General features: G+C 37.6%; 1 protein-coding gene across 2 annotated transcripts in view; it reads right to left on the reverse strand.

The window, feature by feature from the left end:
* Positions 1 to 18,254, reverse strand: part of PIK3CB (phosphatidylinositol-4,5-bisphosphate 3-kinase catalytic subunit beta) — a 183,012-nt gene that overhangs the window by 148,660 nt on the left and 16,098 nt on the right. The gene's annotated exons all lie outside the window — the stretch shown is intronic.

An 18,254-nucleotide genomic window follows, 5' to 3' on the forward strand; every position in this document is an offset into this window, starting at 1 on the left:
ATAGAAAAAGGAATTTAGCAGCAGCAGATTACTTAATCCTCTACCTTCCAGATGATGGAAAGTACTTTTAAGTACAGTTAAACATCATTACTTTGGATTCTACCAACTTGGAATTTGTAGACAAGGTTTACCTTGGCACTACCAATGTAATTTCTTCTCTTTAACCTCCAATCAGCTTCCAACTTCTTTCATCAATTCCTTCCTTTCCATTATCACTGATCTCTACCACCCTTGTCCAGATCCTCCCTTTGACTACTTTGCTAGACAACTGTAACAGATTCCAAACTGGTCTTCCTGTTTCTAGTTTCTCCCCTTTCCAATGCATCCTCTACATGAATGCCAAAATAAACTCTCCTAAGACACAGATCTAACCATTCTACTGCTTAGCTTAAAAGTGTTCAGTGCTTCCCCTTTGGTTATAGGAAAAACAAAAATTCTTTTGTCTGGCATTTGAGGCCCTTCACATTCTGGGTACCATATGACTTTCCAACCTTTATTTTATACAATTCCAATTCACAAACTCTCCTTCAGTGCACTTGCACAAACCTGGAAGCTTCTCTAACCTTGGAATGCATTTTTACCTACACTCTCAGAATGTATGTATTATTATTCCCTTCAAGGCTCATATCTCTTTCATGAACCATTCCTTGACTCCCCTTGTCCCCTACAAATGTTGTTTACTCCTGTCTCAATTTTCATTGGCATATAATTGTGCACATATCTTGCACTCTCTACCATGAAAGCTTCTTGAAGGTAGGAATTCTTTTACCACTGTCTTATTATCTCCAGTCAATGAGTAAGTGCTTACTATGTACTAGGCTCTGTGCTAAATGCTAGAGATACAAAGAAAGGCAAAAGACATTTTCTGCCCTCAAGTACTCACAATCTAATGGGGGAGACAACAAACGAACAAATATGTACAAACAAGCCATACAGTGAATAAATTGGACATAATTTACAGAAGGAAAGCACTAGAATTAAAAATTAGAAAGGCTTCCAGTAGAAGGTGGGATTTTATCCAGGACTTAAAGGAAGCCAGGAGGCAGAGTTGAGGGGAGATAACATTCCAAGCACTGGAGATAGCCAGAGAAAAATGCCCAGAAATGAATTGTCTTGTACAGGGAATAACAACGAGGCCAGTGTCACTGGACTGAAAAGTAGGTGGGGAAAGGGGAAGGTTATGGTGTATGAAGAATGGAAAAGGTGGGAGAAGGTGTTAAGTAATGGAGGACTTTTATGACAGAGAATTTGTATTTGATTCTGGAGGTGATAAGGAACCACTGGAGTTTACTGAGTGTGGAGTTAACATGGTCTCCTAGGCTTATAGGACTAAGCACAGCGCTTTCTATTGCCTTGCAAATACAAGGCCCTTCATAAATGTTTGTTGAACTGAATTACAAGGAATTATGTTAAATGCTATGGAAAAACCATGCTAAAGGAGCTTAGGCGGTCCAATAGAAGAAATAAACAGGTAAGAATAAGAGGCAATGCAAGTTGGTCAGGTACAGTGAAAACAGCAAGGCCACTACAACAGTGTTCAAATCTTACTTCTAATACTTAAAACTTTGAGCAATCAATTAACTTCCTTGGATCTCAGTTTCCTCATCTATAAAATGAGGGCTTTGGATTAGAATCACGGGTGGGGAACCTGCGGCCTTGAGGTCACATATGACCTACTAGATTCTTAAGTATGGCCTTTTGAAAAGGCTGCATTTAATTTTGTTCGGTAAAATTTGGGTTCAGTCTAAAGGCCACACTTGAAGGATCTAGAAGGCCACATGTGGCCTCAAGGCCACAGGTTCCCCACCCCTGGAGGTCTCTGAGGTCCTTTCAGCCTCTAGAGTTAAGATTCTGCCATAAAAAATACTGTAAGAAAGATACAAAATATTACAGAATTTAGGAGAAAGAGGTCAAATTCATTACAAAGATTAGACTTTTCAAAAGAGGGAAGATACGGATAGTCTTATAGATCTAAACTGAATAAGAGGCAGAGAGAATGCCTCAGGAGTAATGAAGAGGCACTTCTCAAGGGGGTGGATCCTAATCTAATCGCTTAAGGGGATAAAGAAGAGATTGCCCTTTAATCCATTCTTCTAGTGAAAACCTTTTTTTTTCCTTTTGTCTAGACCTACCTTTCCATGGGGTTTTTCCCAAGAGTCTAGTTAAGAGCTTTAGTTATTACTTCCTTTTCAATTGTCTTATAAATGAGATTTTAAAATATGCTTCCACAACTATAACAACAAAAATTTATTATTCTTTAAAATTCTACAAAGTAGCCTCACTCATTCTTCAGTCTTCATTTAAGTCAGTGCCTTTTGTTATATTTTCCTTATTGATTAAAAGCTATTTGGAGAAACAAAAGGTCAAGAATATCAAGGGAATTAACAACAGTGGTAAAGATCTCTACTATACAGCTGTTCAAGGGATTCAGTTGTGTCTGACTCTTGACCTTATGGAGCACAGCAGGCCAGGCTCTTCTGTCCTTCACTATTTCTTGAAGTCTGTCCAAGTTCATGTTCATTGTTTCCATGACACTATCCATCTCAAGGTCTGCCATCACCTTTTCCTTTTGCCTTCAATCTTTCCCAGTATCGGGGTCTTTTCCAATGAGTCCTGTCTTCGCATCATGTGGCCAAAGTATTTCAGCCACAGCTTCAGTATTTGACCTTCCAGTGAATAGCCTGAATTAATTTCTTAAATATTGACCAAATGATTTGGCCTCCTTGCTGTCAAAGTGCCTCTCAAAAGTCTTCTCCAGCACCACAGTTTGAAAGCTTGATTCTGTGGTGCTCAGTTTTCCTTATAGTTTAATTTTCCCAGCCATACATTGCTACTGGAAAAACCACAGCTTTGACTATATAGACCTTTGTTTGCAAGGAGATGTCTTTGCTGTTTAGTAAGTTGTCCAGATTTTGCCATAGCTTTCCTTTCAAGGAGCATCTTTTAATTTCATAGCTGCAGTTACTGTCTGCAGTGATCTTTGAGACCAAGAATATAAAATTTGACACTGCTTCTCTGTCTTCTCCCTCTATTTGCCAGCAAGTGAGGGGACCAGTTACCAAGACCTTAGTTTTTTTGATATTAAGCTTCAAGCCAGCTTTTATACTCTCCTCTTTCACTCTCATCAAGAGGCTTTTTAATTCTTTACTTTGTGTCATCAGAGTGGTATCATCTGCATTATCTGAGATTGTTGATGATACTGCCAGCAACCTTAATTTCGGCTATTGATTCATCCAACTTGAGTGCTATGCCACTTTTCCTAAGGGATTCTTGCCCACAGTAACATATGTAATAATCACCTTAATTAAATTAACCCATTCCCATCCATTTAAGTTCACTGATATTCAAGATGTCAGTGTTTAATCTTTCCATCACCTTTTTGACCATATCCGAGTTACCTTGGTTCTCATATCTTATATTCCAGGTTTCTATGCAATACTGATCTGTACACCATCAGATTTTCCTTTTATCACCAGACACATGTGAACTTTCATTTGACTTTGGCTCAGTCACTTCATTAGTACTGGAGTTACTTGTAGTTGTCCTCCAGCCTTCCCCAGTAGTGTATGACACCGTCTGATCAAAGGAGCTCATCTTCAAATGTCATCTCTTTTATCATTGTAATACTGTCCATGGAGTTTTCTTGAAAAAGATACTGGAGTAGTTTGTCATTTCCTTCTCCAGTGGATCACCTTTTGTCAGAACCGTCCACTATGACCTGTTCATCTTGAGTAACCCTGCACAGCATAAGTTATAGAGTTATATATCAAAGAGGAAAAGAACTCATATGTACAAAAAATATTTTCATGGTGAAAAAAAAATGAAAACTGAGAGGGTGAATTGGGGAACAACTGAACAAGTTATGGCATATCAATGTGACAGAATACTACTGTACTACAAAAATGATGAAGGTGATGGTCTCTTAGACTTATATGAACTAATGGAAAGTGGGCATTATTTTCCATAACTATACATATTTGTACAGGGTTTGTCTTGCCTTGTCAATGAGTAAGGGAGAGGGAAAAATGAGAGAATTCAGAACTGAAAATAAAATAAAATTGAATTTTTTAAAAACATGAGCCGTACTACATATATAACCTGTATCAGATTGCTTGCCATCTTGGGGAGGGGGGAGGGAAAGGAAGGAGAAAAATTTGGAACTCAAAATTTTATAAAAATGAATGTTGAAAATTATCCTTACATGTAATTAGAAAAAATAAAATACTATTTTTTTAAGTAAGCAGGGGAGGGATTTGTTTGGTGCCTTTCATAGTATCTCTAGCACTTAGCATAGTGAATGGCACATAGCAGACACAATAAATATTAACTCTATCATATGATCAATTTTTATAAAAATGTCATGCTGATAAATAAGTGTATATTTCAATAATTACAAAAAAATCATATGTAGTTTTTCTAATATTTTGTACAGATTTATAATTTTACTTTTACTTGCCTTTCTGTTAACTTTGTTTAAATCTGAAAGAGGCCCATACAAGTCCCCAACAATTGTTATACTATCTAGACATCTCTGTAATTCACTTAGCTTTTCCCTCAAGGACTCAGGAGTTCTATCAATCAGGGTGCACACACACATATTAATACTGATATTTTTTCATCATTATATGCCTTTAAATATAATGTAGTTTCCTTGACTGTCCTCTTTAACTGTATCTATTTTAATACTGCTTTGTCTGAGATCATGGCTACTATTTTGACTTGATTTGGCTGAGGCATAGTAAACTCTGATCTAATCTCTCATTTTCACTTTGTAGGAATGTTTACATAAAGTTTCTTGTACATAAATTGGTTTTGCTTCCTACTCCATTCTTCTACTCTCTTCTGTTTTATGAACCACTTCATTCATTAACAGTTATTCAGTTTGTGTTTCCTTCAATAAAATCCTATTATAGTTCTTGGAACAATGTGATCTCAGTATCTTTCCTGCAAAACAATTTGGAATTATTAAAAACTGCAAAATTGTTTAAATCTTTTCATCCAAACATTCCACCATTGGGATCGTACCCCAGGGAAGTTGTTGGCAGCAAAAGACCCATATATACAAAGGACTGCAACATAAACATTTGTGATTAATGGCTAAAAACAAAATTTGTGCCCAATTACTGAACAAATTAAGATATATTAAAGTAATGAAATATTACTGTACCATTAAAAATGAACATAAAGAATTTGGAGAAATGTGAGAAAATCTGTATGAATTTTATTCAATAAGCATCAAATTACTACTATGTTCAAGGCACTGTGGTAGAGATACAAAGAAATTGATTTAGACTGAAGAAAGCTCAGTACAATATACACAGAAACCAGAGCAATGTAAATAAAGTCAACAAGAAAAACCAACAAAGCTCTGGTCTCATATAATGGTCAACAGACAAACACTAAAAACAAATAAACACTGCAGCTCAGTGTTCAATATTTGCAAGAATATAAACTACTGGGGGAAGGATTCCATTCAAATAACTGCTAAGGAAAACTGAAAGGCAGTTTGATGGGGGAAGGGAGAAGGGGAAGATTTGCTTAGATCAGTACCAGGATCTTGCACCAGAAGATAGGATGACTATCCAGAACGGGGTTCCCATTCTCCATATTATGTAGATTAGGCTGGTTTTGTTTTGTTTTTCCCTGAAGGGCCACAAACATCTTACAACATAAACCAAGAAAAGTTCCAAATAGACACATATCTTAGACATAAGTTTTTTCCCCCTAGTTACCTGTTTCCCTTTTAATTTTAACCACATGAGTTTTGGGTAATAATTTTTAATTACAGATAACCAAAATTGTCCATTTTATCTTCTGTGATACTTTCTATTTGCTATTTAGTCAAAAAAAGGTAATTTTTTCCCTTGATACTCTAACTTATTTGTAATGCCACCCTCTTTAACTAAGACATTTATCCATTTAGAGTTTATCTTGGCACATGGTGCAAGATATTAGTCTTTGTATTCATTTTGTCTGGTGTGGGTGTGTGTGGGTGTGTGTGTGTGTGTGTGTGTGTGAGAGAGAGAGAGAGAGAGAGAGCACATCTTGAGGGGCAGGGAATGCTTTATTTTTGTCATTGTGCTCAGCACAATGTCTAGAATATAGCAAGTAATTAATAAATGCTTGTGGACTGAATAGTTTGTTTAAACAGGCTGGGCTAGAGCTACTATGGTTTGAGAAGGATTACCTCATTTTAACTATTTCTTCTAATTTAGAAGTGATTATGATCTTTGCCCTAACCTATCAAAGAAATGACTCAACAGCTGAGATGATTCTGAATGCCTCCCCTTTCTGTAATCTGTTATTTCCTATCTGTAAATTTTTTGTAATGTTTGATGTCCACCATGTCAGCTGTTTTCTTGAAGTAAATATTCCTAATATACAGGTGTGAAGCTTCTGAGCATTCTATCCACAACCCTTTGGACTTGAATTCTGAAACAGCTTATTTCATTATTCTCTCATTTACTCACCTTTACACTGAAGTCTCCTAGTATCAAAGCATATACACTGGTATAGTTTGGGAAATAATTTCAAGATCTTCACATTTTTTCTACTTTTCCTATCCTCTATAATAGATACAAACACATAAACTCCAATTACCTTCGTGATAATAAATTTATCCTCCACAAGAGCAGAAAAAACCAAAAAGACCAAATCTTCCACAAAATGCTTTTTGTTGCTTTCTAGAGTGTGATAAAAATCAACTCTTTCAAATCCTTTACAGGCTTCTTCATGGGGAACCAACACATTTTTCCAATTAATTGCAATTTCTTAGTGTCATATGCAATTTCTTAGTGTCATATGATTTCATCTATTTTAAGAAATTCAACATAAATATGGTTGATTGTTGGATATGTTAACTTGCTATACTTAAGAGTATTTAACTAAATTATTGTTTAGAGTTGGACAAAGAATTATGGGCCTCCTGGGCCTCACCAGTCCTTTTCCCCCACTCTAGCATGACCACTTTGGATGCATAAGAATGCTGTTCTTTTTTGGGTTTTATTTCATGGGTCCTTGTGAGGGACTGTCTGATGTTGGCAGCTACCAGGTTGGGCGCTGTGGCAAGAGTAGGGTAAGATCTGTGTATTTTGGAAGTCGAGGCAGGGGCTGTGGTAGGCAGAGTCGTGTGTACTTGGATGGGCTGGATCGGAGAAGCCCTGAGGCAATTGGGCAGTGCTATGAGATAAGCTGGGTGCAAGGAAGTAGCCGAGCTTGAGCTCCTGAGGCAAGGGGCGGTGCCACGTGGGAGTGGGATGGCAGAGGACTGAGTTCCCTCTGCTTAGTCCCCTCCCTATATGCAACGTCATCCCCAGATGCCTCTTGTGACCTTCCTGACTTCCTGAGTCCCTTTGTGCAGCACTGACCCAGACCCCTCCTCCCAGTGTCTGAGCCTGACTTCCTAGGTCACGTACTCTTGTCTATGCGTCAATCCCAGATGCCTCCTTCCTGTATCCAATCCTAGCCTCCTATGTCACTCCCTCCCCCTTGGTGTGCTAAACTCAGACAGCCCCTTCCAGTATCTGACCCTACAATCATTGGCTAGTAGCGGGCTGGGGAGGAGGGGCTAGGTAGGTACTTAGGAACAAGCGTGGTCAGATAACACGTGCGCTCTCCCCTGGCTCCTGCCCTGTTGCTCTGGCCTTGCTGCTTGGGCTTGCTATGACGGTTTGCTGTGTTGGCCTCTGAATAAAGCTCTGGTGTTGGCGCCTCCCGATGGCTCGTCTCTGTGTGGTGATCCGGCTCAGAACCGAAGACCCAGGTGTGGGTAAGACTCTGGTAGTGTGCTTCTTATAAGAGAAGTGGGTACCGGCGTACGGCTGGCAGAAGGTCGGCGTGCGGCCAGTACAGGTCCTTGTGACTAACCTGTTGATGAGCTTCTGTCCTTAGCTCAGCTGGTCATAGGACAGTGAACACAGTCTTCCACCAAGCCCACAACCAAAGTCTCTTTAGCCCAATAGAAGATTGTCAGAGCACCTCCTATGCAGGAATGGCCTGCAAGAAACCAGGATCACTCTCCATGCCATCACTGGGCATTAGAGTAGGACATTTGTGTACAAAGAACTAAGGGCGAGAATACTATCATCCCCATTTTAGAAACTAAAGGCATAGAGATGTTAAATGATTTGCCCCCAATCACATAGCTGGTCTATGCAAAGTCTGGGCCTCATAACGAGGTTTACTAAAGCCCCAAAAACAGTTTCTCCTGCACACCTTCTTTGGTAGTGCTGAGAAAATTCCAGGGATTCAATAAGGACTTGTTCAACTGAATTGAAATTAAACCTATAAACAAAATGGAAATAAAATGCTTAATCTATTTGTGAAAAAGATTTTAAGTATGCCTGATAAGCTATATTTCTGTTCAATCTTCTTATAAAAATTTGATATGCTAACAGCAAGTCTATTATGAATTAAAGCAGTCATTTATTGAAAGTTCTTAAAGATACTGAAAATGCTTTTCTCTAAAATTATAAAGTAACATTTTAATACAGTAAATTGGCTTTTCATTAATTAATGCATATTACTGTAGTTTTCCTGCACTGCAATGTCCACAGAGTTCCACATTAAAAATTTCATTATTGAAATATTTCACATTATATTTTATATTCAGAATACACTATATTTGCTCATAGTTTTCCGTATCAGAACACAAATAAAATTACAACTATAATAAATCAGTGTTGCATTGGCAAGTACAACCCTTAGGTAATACATTTACTCTTCCAAAATACAAAAAAAAGAACAAAACCAACTACTCCTTGGGTTTATTTATCTCTGACTCATTTTATCACTAAACATCAGTACAGCTATACTCCTTCCCACAGCTTGCAGTTACATTTTGGGGCCATCTGACTTTTATCAGTCCTAGTTTTTTATGATCTCATTTTTGTTAAGCATAAATATTATCATATATATTCAAGTTATAACCTTGTGGATAGGTTGTATTTGTTCAACCTTCTCTATAGTTATAAGACTAAATCTCACAAAATCACAAATTCTTTTTTTTGAAAATTTTTTATTAATTCATTTATTTTTAGTTTTCAACATTCACTTCCACAAGATTTTGAGTTCCAAACTTTCTTCCCATCTCTCCCCTTCCCCTACCCCAAGATGGCGTGTATTCTGAATACCCTTTCCCCCAATCTGCCCTTCTTTCTATCACTTTTCCCCCTTCTCCTATTTTCCTGTAGGGCAGGATAGATTTCTATATCCCTTTGCCCCTATATCTTATTTCCCAGTTGCATGTAAAAACAATTTTTAACATTCATTTTTAAAACTTTGAATTCCAACTTCTCTCCCTTCCTCTCTTCCCACCCTCCCTCATTGAGAAGGCAAGCAATTCGATATATGTTATACATTTGTAGTCATGCAAAACACTTCCTTAACAGTCACTTTGTGAAAGACTAACTATATTTCCCTCCATCCTCTCCCGCCCCTGGTTTTTTCTATTCTCTCCTTTGACCCTGTCCCTCCTCAAAAGTGTTTGCTTCTGAAAAAAATCACAAATTTGGGGGCAGCTAGGTGGCACAGAGGACAGACCACCAACCCTGGAGTCAGGATGACCTGAGCTCAAATTCGACCTCAGACACTTGACACTTACTAGTTGTGTGACCCTGGGCAAGTTACTTAACCCCAACTACCTCACCAAAAAGCAAAAAAAAAAATTCACAAATCCTTAAAGCATCACTTATTGAGACAAAAAATATACACTAATGTTTAGCATTTTAAAGACCTCTCAATCTGACTCCAACCTATCTTTCCAGGAAGATTATACATTACTTCTCTTCCTGCAGTAACTCAATCAACAAGCATTTGCAACATTCCAATCAAATGACAACTACTTGCCATTCCTCATACATGACATTCCATCTACTGCCTCTGCACAGACTAAACCCCACAGCTGGGAAGCATTCCCTCCTTCACCTTTTCCTTCAAGGCTCCACTCAAGTATTTCCTTTTTTAAAAGGTTTTAATTTTACATGTCTTAATAACATAATTATTTTAAAATACAAATGGCATCTTCTTTAAACTGTGCATTTACATTATTTTTTTAATAACTACTTTCCATTCATTCCCAATTATAGTAATATGAATAGCAATCCTACCCCATTCCTCTTAGAGAGTGTGGTTCTGTGCCCCAATTTTAATTAAAAGCAAAGCCACTACAGAGCAATAAGTTATATTGAAATCGATGGCATAAAATAGAATAGTCTTCATTTCTTTTTTTAAAAAATAATAAATCTGTCTCATTACTGCCCTTCTCCCACTACTGAACAAATAAAAAAAAATTAAGCCATCAAAACATAAAATACATAGTCTGGGAAAAACAAATTCTCACATTGGCCATGTCCAAAAATTTCTCACCCCTCTGTCAGGAGATGACATGATTTATCTTCTTTCTTTTGGACTTATGGTTTATCATCGCATTCATCAGAATTTTAAAGCCTTTCAAAGCTATTTTTCTCAATAGTACTATAACCATTCACCCAATTCTGCTCAGTTCACTCTGCATCAAGTTCAGAGGTCTTACCAGTTTCCTCTGCATCTGTTTATTTCATCATTCTATAAGGTATGATAATACTCCATGATATTCATATACCATAATTTGGCCATTTTCTAATAGGGTACTCTCTTATTCCCAATTTTTGTCTATCATGAAGGAGTTGTTATAAATATATCTGTACATCTAGGTCCTTATGCTCTTTCTTTGATTTCTTTGGGGTATACCAAGTGCTGCTTCCTACAGGAGGCTAGTATTAATTGGTAAAGCCAACCTTGAGTGAGGTTAAGGGATATATACTGTTACAAAGCCATCATGTCAGAGGCAACACTGGAACCCAGATCTTCCTACCGAACCACTGCACATTTGCTTCTGTCCAACACACATAAGGTAGTTTAATAAATGTATGATGAATTGAATGACAAAGCATCAAGACCTCATCAACATCAACTAAGTATTATTCTAACAAATCACTGTCTTCAGCTTAAGACTTTTTCCCCAAGTAGTTTAATATGCTGTGCCAAAATCACAATCAGAACCAGAAGTCTGGAAAGTTCCTTCAAGCATTATCTATTATGTCCCTTGCCTTTAGGTGGCACTTTTGTTTGGAATGGTTCATGTATGAAGGATCATCAGTGTATCCTCTTCCTACAGATGAAGTAATGTCACTACTTCCCATGGAGGGGGAAAAACTCTTGAGGGAGCTACGGAAAAGCACTTTACAAATAAAGAGAACTCCCATCTTCAGGGAGCATACTATTCTGATTTAACACTTCTCTGTAGGAAGAGAATTCTCTTCGTACACAATGGGAAACCAAGGTAAAGGCTGAAATATTACATATTGTGACTAACCCATAGATATTTCCTAAAAATAACCAAAATACTTTCCAATAGTTTTTTTTAAAGTTACACAAAGAATTAATGATCAGGCAACACTAAAATGTGATAAAATTTGCTAATTACAAAGTTTCCTTCCTCTGAGGAATTTGAGTTATCTTAATCACAGAGTTTATTATTCTTTACAGGAAAGAGTTCTACTTAGTAGAAAGAGCATGGAATTACAGGAGTCAAGAAACTACAGTTCTAATCCCAGTTCTGCCCAGAAACTGTGAGGTTGCTGTCAAGGGAACATTCTATTTCCTCCATCTATTGAAAGAGGAGCTCTGATTTGATCATCTCAAAAGTTCCTTCCAGCTAGGTGGCACAGCCCTGGAGTCAAGAGGACCTGAGTTCAAATCCAGCCTCAGATACTTGACACTTAGTAGCTGTGTGACTCTGGGCAAGTCACTTAACCCCAACTGCCTGGCAAAAAAAAAAAAAAAAAGTTCCTTCCAGTTCTAAATTGCTAAATTCAATGGCTCTGTGCATTAAATATACATACTACTAAATTACAAATATTTCAAAAATGATTGTTTTGCATAACAGTAAACTCTCAAATCAACCTCTTGAAGTCTCTACATACCGAAATTATTTGGCTTAAGGAAATTTCTTAAACGTCCATAAAAAGTTCTTGAAATTTTTTGTCTTATTTTAATTGAACTCTTTTGTTTTTACATCACATTCATACCCTGTTCCTTCCTAACCCAGTAAGTCATTTCTTGCAACAAAGATTTGGGCTAGAGTTGTCAGAAATGTTATAGTGAAAATTCCTTTGGTACATAGACTAGATGACCACTGAGGTACTTTCTAACTGTTAATTGTGCTTCTGGATTCTTTATATTTAAAAAAAAAAGTATTTAGTACCTGGTATTGATTTTGTAATCTCACATGAAAGTTATAAGCCTAAATCATTCCAAAAATAGCTTAAATATTCCTAAAGTACCTGAACGAAGAAAATGAGTCTCCTCTAAGTGACCTTTGAAAAATCCTATGAGTCCTGAGCCTGTACAGTACTCTTTTGTGACACAAACTATAATGCTAACTACCTTTCTTCTTATCCTGAGCTTAAAAGCAATTTCTTCAAAGGGAACATTTATTAAAGTCAGATGCATTAAATCCATCAGTAATCTGCAAACTTCTTTTTATCCATTAGTTTCAGCTTCTTGTCATAACTACTAAGAAAAAAACAAAACTGAATGAAGTTTCACCTTTTTTCTCTCTCAGAAGAGTAATTTTTTTTTCTGAAAGAGCAAAAACAGCAAAGCAAAGAGTAAAAATAACCAACTACTAGGGATAATGAACACTAATAAAATGGTGAGATAAGAAGGAAAACCAAAAAAAATCTAAATATAACAGAACATTGGAGAGCAAAATTGTTAAGTGTATGTTTAACATTTTCCTCATATACATGAAGCAACTGAGATGTAGATCATAGGTTAGTAAGAACAAACAGAATAGAGGAAGAAATGTGACCAGTGCTTAGACTGCCTTTATGCAGATTTGTAGGTATTACTTATATAACCTACAATACTTAACTCATTAGGCAACACATGGCAGAAAAAAAAAAGTTTAAACCTTAGTAAATATAACCTTTACTAAGCATGCCATTACAGATTTAACCCAAATACAAAACCAAGCTTATGAGTCCTTACACAGTTCACATACAGTTATCCTTTCCACATGGGAGAGGGGTGTTAGGGGTGCAGTGCCCCTATGATCTGGAAAATCTGCAGAAAATTTTTTGGCTCTCCCTTCATACTAGAGAAGAAGTCTGAATTTTTTTCTTTTTCTTTTATGGGGTGTTTATAATACCTTATTGTAAAATCTAGGTTAAGTATTTGGTCATAGGCTCTGTGTCATCTGCTGGCCTTCACATGTCATCTATGGCTTCTGCAAAATTCCCTTTTAATTTCTTATGCCAACCTGTGATATTATAGAAACTATGATGGGGAAAGTCATTATGTGGAAGGGATAACTGTACTATGTGCTATAACACAGCCAAGGCAGACACCTAGAATTTTTCATTTTATAACCATAACAAATTGAGAAAAATAACTACCTTACCAGTTCAAAAGTACAGATTTCCTATTTATCTGGAGATGCATTATATATCAGCATTTTCTAAGGCCAGCAGGGAGGAGAAAGTGAGGCTGGTGACTTTTCACAGCTTTCTTAAGTAAGCTTGTGTTTCAGTAAGCTTTCTTAACTCTTCCCAAATTACTTTACTACATCAAAAACTCTGTAATTTCATCAATACAGATGCTCCCTTCACCTAAACAAGTAGCAAATTCTCTCCCTTAGTAGTTTCAATGTAGCAGAAAAAAAAAAAGACATCAACTGAGGGCCAACCTTCTGATGAAGATTCTCTCTGAACCCACCTGGATTGGTAATCTAGACCAAAACAGTATTTTGGCAAATCTTACACTTCAAGCCTTTCAAGTTTGTTAGAATATTCCAGAGCTTAAGCAACTCTGTCTGTGGCCTTGAGGCCACATATGGCCTTCTAGGTCCTTGGGTGTAGCCTTTTGACTGAGTCCAAGTTTTATAGAACAAATAATTTTATTAAGGGGATTTGTTCTGTGAAGTTTGGATTCTGTCAAAGGGCTGCACTTGAAAACCTAGAGAGACACATGTGGCCTTGAGGTCACAGGTGGACCTTTGAATACCCACAGTATCATCTTATGAGCCATTCATGTAGGACTTTATTGGAGATTAACCAAATTATTACAGATAGGATCATAGAAACTTTGACTTGAAGAAATTTAGAGGTTACCTCAAAGATAATTATGTACTCTCTGCTTGAAGATTTGCAGTTATTGGAATCTCAGTATACTGGATAGCTTATTCCAAGTTGAGACACAGCCTAAGTATTAGGAGATTCTTCCTCATATTTACCTCAACTGTCTCAGTCAATAAACAAAATTAATCTAATTATGCTTCTATGTTACAATCTTTCAAATACTTTAAGACTGTTATCATGCCATTTCAACCACCAAGTCCTCTTCTTCAGGCTAAAAACTCCTAGTTTCTTGGATAGTAACAATCTCCAGAACCTTTAGCATATTCGTCATCACCTTTTGGATACAAACGGTTAATTTTCTATTTTAAAAGATACCCAGAATTCAACAGAAAGCTGTGGTCTGACCAGCTGAGAATAAAGGGTGAGGAGATTGTTGAATAGGAACACAATCTTTGTATGAGTAAATCCTCATGTTCTTACTCCAGGACTGTCTTACTTTTTATGCTTCTCTTTTATACCGTTAGCTAACACTGAGTTTCAAGTCATTTCAAACTCCAGGCTTCTATAGATTAACTGTTAGGTGAGATTTCCAATGACCTATCCTCTCCTTCTCCCACTGTATCTCTCACCTATTCCATGAAGAAGTGGCCCTTTTCCTCGCCAAGGCAAACCCTTCTTTCCAGGTACAAATGATCCCATTCCATTCTGTTTTCTGCAGCAAATTCCTCTCATTCCCACTCTCTCACTAATCTTCAACCTGTCTACTCTTTCCTTGCTGCCTACAAACACATTTATGGTTCCTCCATCCTCAAAAAACTCTCACTTAACCCATCTCCTTTTTATCTTTTTTTTCTTTTTTCTTTCTTTCTTTTTTTTTTTAAGTGAGGCAACTGGGGTTAAGTGACACAGCTAGTAAGTGTCAAGTGTTTGGTCTGAGGCCAGCTTTGAACTCAGGTCCTCCTGACTTCAGGGCCAATGCTCTATCCACTGCGCCACCTAGCTGCCCCCTCTTTTTTCTTTTTATCTTCTTTTGATGTCCCTCCTCCCTTCTATAGCTAAATTCTTTGAGAAAGCCATCCATAATTGGTGCCTCCACTTCCTTTCTTCTCACTTTCTTAAATTTCCTGTAGAAAAGGTTCAAACTTCATCATTTAACTGAAACTGCTCTGAGAAGTTGACAATGAATGATCTCTTGACTGCCAAATCTAGCAGCCTTTTCTTAATCTTCATCCTTCTTGACCTCTCTGTAGTCACTGACACTTGATACTCTCCTCTCTCTACTTTTTACTTGATGATTTTATCAATTCTCATCCCTATGTAAATGATTCTCAGATCTATTTATCCAACCCAAACCTTTCTCCTGACTTCCAGTCTTACATCACCAACTGCCTATTGGAAATCTTGAACTGGATGCTACATAGTCATAAATTCAATGTCTAAAAGTGAACTCTTCTGCCTAAAACTCCCCACTTCCTAACCTCTCTATTACTGTCCAAAAATAACATCCTCCCAGACCTCAAGCTTGAAATCTCAGTGTCATCCATTCCTCATTCTTTTGTACTCCCTTATACATCTTGCCAGTCCTCTCTATTCTAACTTCATGACATCTCTTGCATATGCACACCCCCTTCTCTACTCTAACAATGCTACCACCAAAGTGCAGGCAGTCTTCACCTCATGACTAAACTTTTGCAATAATAGCTGCTTGTTGGTCTCCCTGACTCAAAACTTTCTCCACTTCAGTCATCCTCCACTCAGCTGCCAAAGTGATCTTCCTAAAGTACAGGTCTGACCATGCCACTACCCTTACTCAAGTAATTTCAGTGCTGCCTATTGCCTCCAGAAATCAAAAATAAAATCCTCTATTTGGCATTTAAATTTCTTCGTAACTTAGCCTCTACCTTTTCTAGTTTTCTTACACCTTACTCCCTAACAATGGTTTCCCTGCTGTTTCCCACACATGACACTCCATCTCTAATTTCACTAGCTGCCTCTCATACCTGGAATTCTCTCCCTCCTCATCTGCAGCTTCAGGCTTCCTTCAAGCCTCAGCTAAAATCCTACCTTCAGCTGAATTTTTCAGTTAATAACTATGAATCTCTTCTCCAGGGTCAGACTGCACCTGAAGCCTAGGATAAAGCCAGCTGTACTCCATGAACTTTTCTTAGAAGTATTAACTGCTTCTTTTGAATATCCTCTCCCCTCTTCCTTGGGCCTATAAATTCAACTGTCACCAAACTTACTGTCAGAAAAACATCTTAGTTTCTAAGCCTTAGCCATGCCCTCCAGCTGAGATAAACATCACCAGGGTTCTACTTCCTCAAAAAGAAAAGGGATTGACACACAATGTGGTAAAAAAACAACTCATGTCTGCCCAGTAGACTCTTGGCAAATAACAATTCCTGTGCTGGTTATATAATTCGAGAAGGTCATTGACCTCTGTACCACTTCTCCCAACAACACACCACAACCTGGTCTCATCCTCTGCCTTCTCTACGTTTAAAAAAAAAAAATTAACTTGTCATTTAAATCTCTCCATAATCTGGCTCCTACTTACCTTTCCAATCTTATTTTACATGAATTCACTTTTATTCATTCTCAATTTTCTCTCTCCAATCAAACATACCTGATAGCTGTTCTGTATCAGATATTCCTGTCACCATACCTTTGGCACAAATGATCCCCTATATCCTGAACATACATACTTTCTCTTCACTTTCTCACCAAATACCAAGCTTCCTTCAGCTTTAGTGCCAACTACTACTGGAGACCTTTCCTGATCCCTGTAGCCATTAGCGTTCTCTCCCTCTCAAAATTATTTTTAAATACTTTGTATTGATGTACACATTACACGTTGCATCCTCCGTAGAAAATGCAAGATTCCTGAAGGCAGGGACTGTTTGTTACATTCTTGTCTCTGTATCCCTAGTGCCTTGCACACATTAAGCGCTTAATATGTTTATTGAGTGTAATTTCCTCTAACACCTGCTACCTGCTATCTCCTTCTGCCTTAAACTACTTCAATTTCTGTCACCACCTTAAGAGTGTTATATTTATAACCTTGGATTAAGCTTCTTAAGGTGTGGGGCCATTTTTTGTTTTTGTCTTTTTATTCCCAGTGCCTAACACAATGCCTTGTACACAGGAGTTTTCAAAATGTTGCCTGAATTGAACTGACTCTTCCCGCTCTCCTTCACCTGTCACATTCAATTAGTTACCACATTCTGTCAATTCTATTTGCAGGACATCTGTTTCTTCTCTCTTCCCACTGCCAACACTCTAGCACAGGCCTTCATTACCACCTAGCTGAACTACTGTAATAGCGTAAGCCTATTGACTGCCACTCCTCTCCCCCTCCAATCTGTTCTCATATCAGAATATTTCTTATGCATATATTAAGTCACATCAATCTTGTGATTCCGAACAGCTTCCCTTAAGTTGAAACTCCTCTTCCTAGCATACAGGACCCTCCGTTAACCTAATGCCAGAAGTTATTTCCTACCTCATTTCATATCTTTGCCTTCTCCACTCTAGGTTTTAGTAAAACTGGAATGTTTTCTTCTCCCAAAGAGACTGGACTTTCCCCTACTTCTATGTTCATGCTACTTCCCAATACCCAAAATGGTCTCAATTTGCCCCCTGAATTTCTCCCCATCCTTTAAAGTCAAAATCAAATGCCAGCTCCTCCAAGAAGCCTTTCTTCATGGCAATGCCTTTCCTCCTTGATTCCTATGTAGTATCTGAGATTGAAACGGTTTGTTTTATCACTGTGTGTAATATATGTGAGTACATACGTGTGTGTGTGTGTGTGTGTGTGTGTGTGTGTGTGTGTGTACACACGTTACCACAAGATCAAGGACTGACAAGATAAAAAGGGGGTGAGGGATTCTAGGCTACTGTCAAAAGTAAACTTGAAAATGTTAAATATGGATCAAGATAAGTTAAAAGAGGACTTCTACGTACAATCTCTAGAGGACCTCATCGGTTCTCATGAAATCAATTATCATCTCTATGCAGATGACTCCCAGATCAATATTTCCAACCTTATTCTTACTCCTATACTCCAGTTCCAATTCACCAGCTTCCAAACTCAACATTTTGAATCGCATTTGGACAAGCAACGTTTGCTGACAT

This window comes from Vombatus ursinus, unplaced genomic scaffold (assembly GCF_900497805.2).
Source record: "Vombatus ursinus unplaced genomic scaffold, bare-nosed wombat genome assembly UNPS02014959.1, whole genome shotgun sequence".
Taxonomy (NCBI): Eukaryota; Metazoa; Chordata; class Mammalia; order Diprotodontia; family Vombatidae; genus Vombatus; species Vombatus ursinus.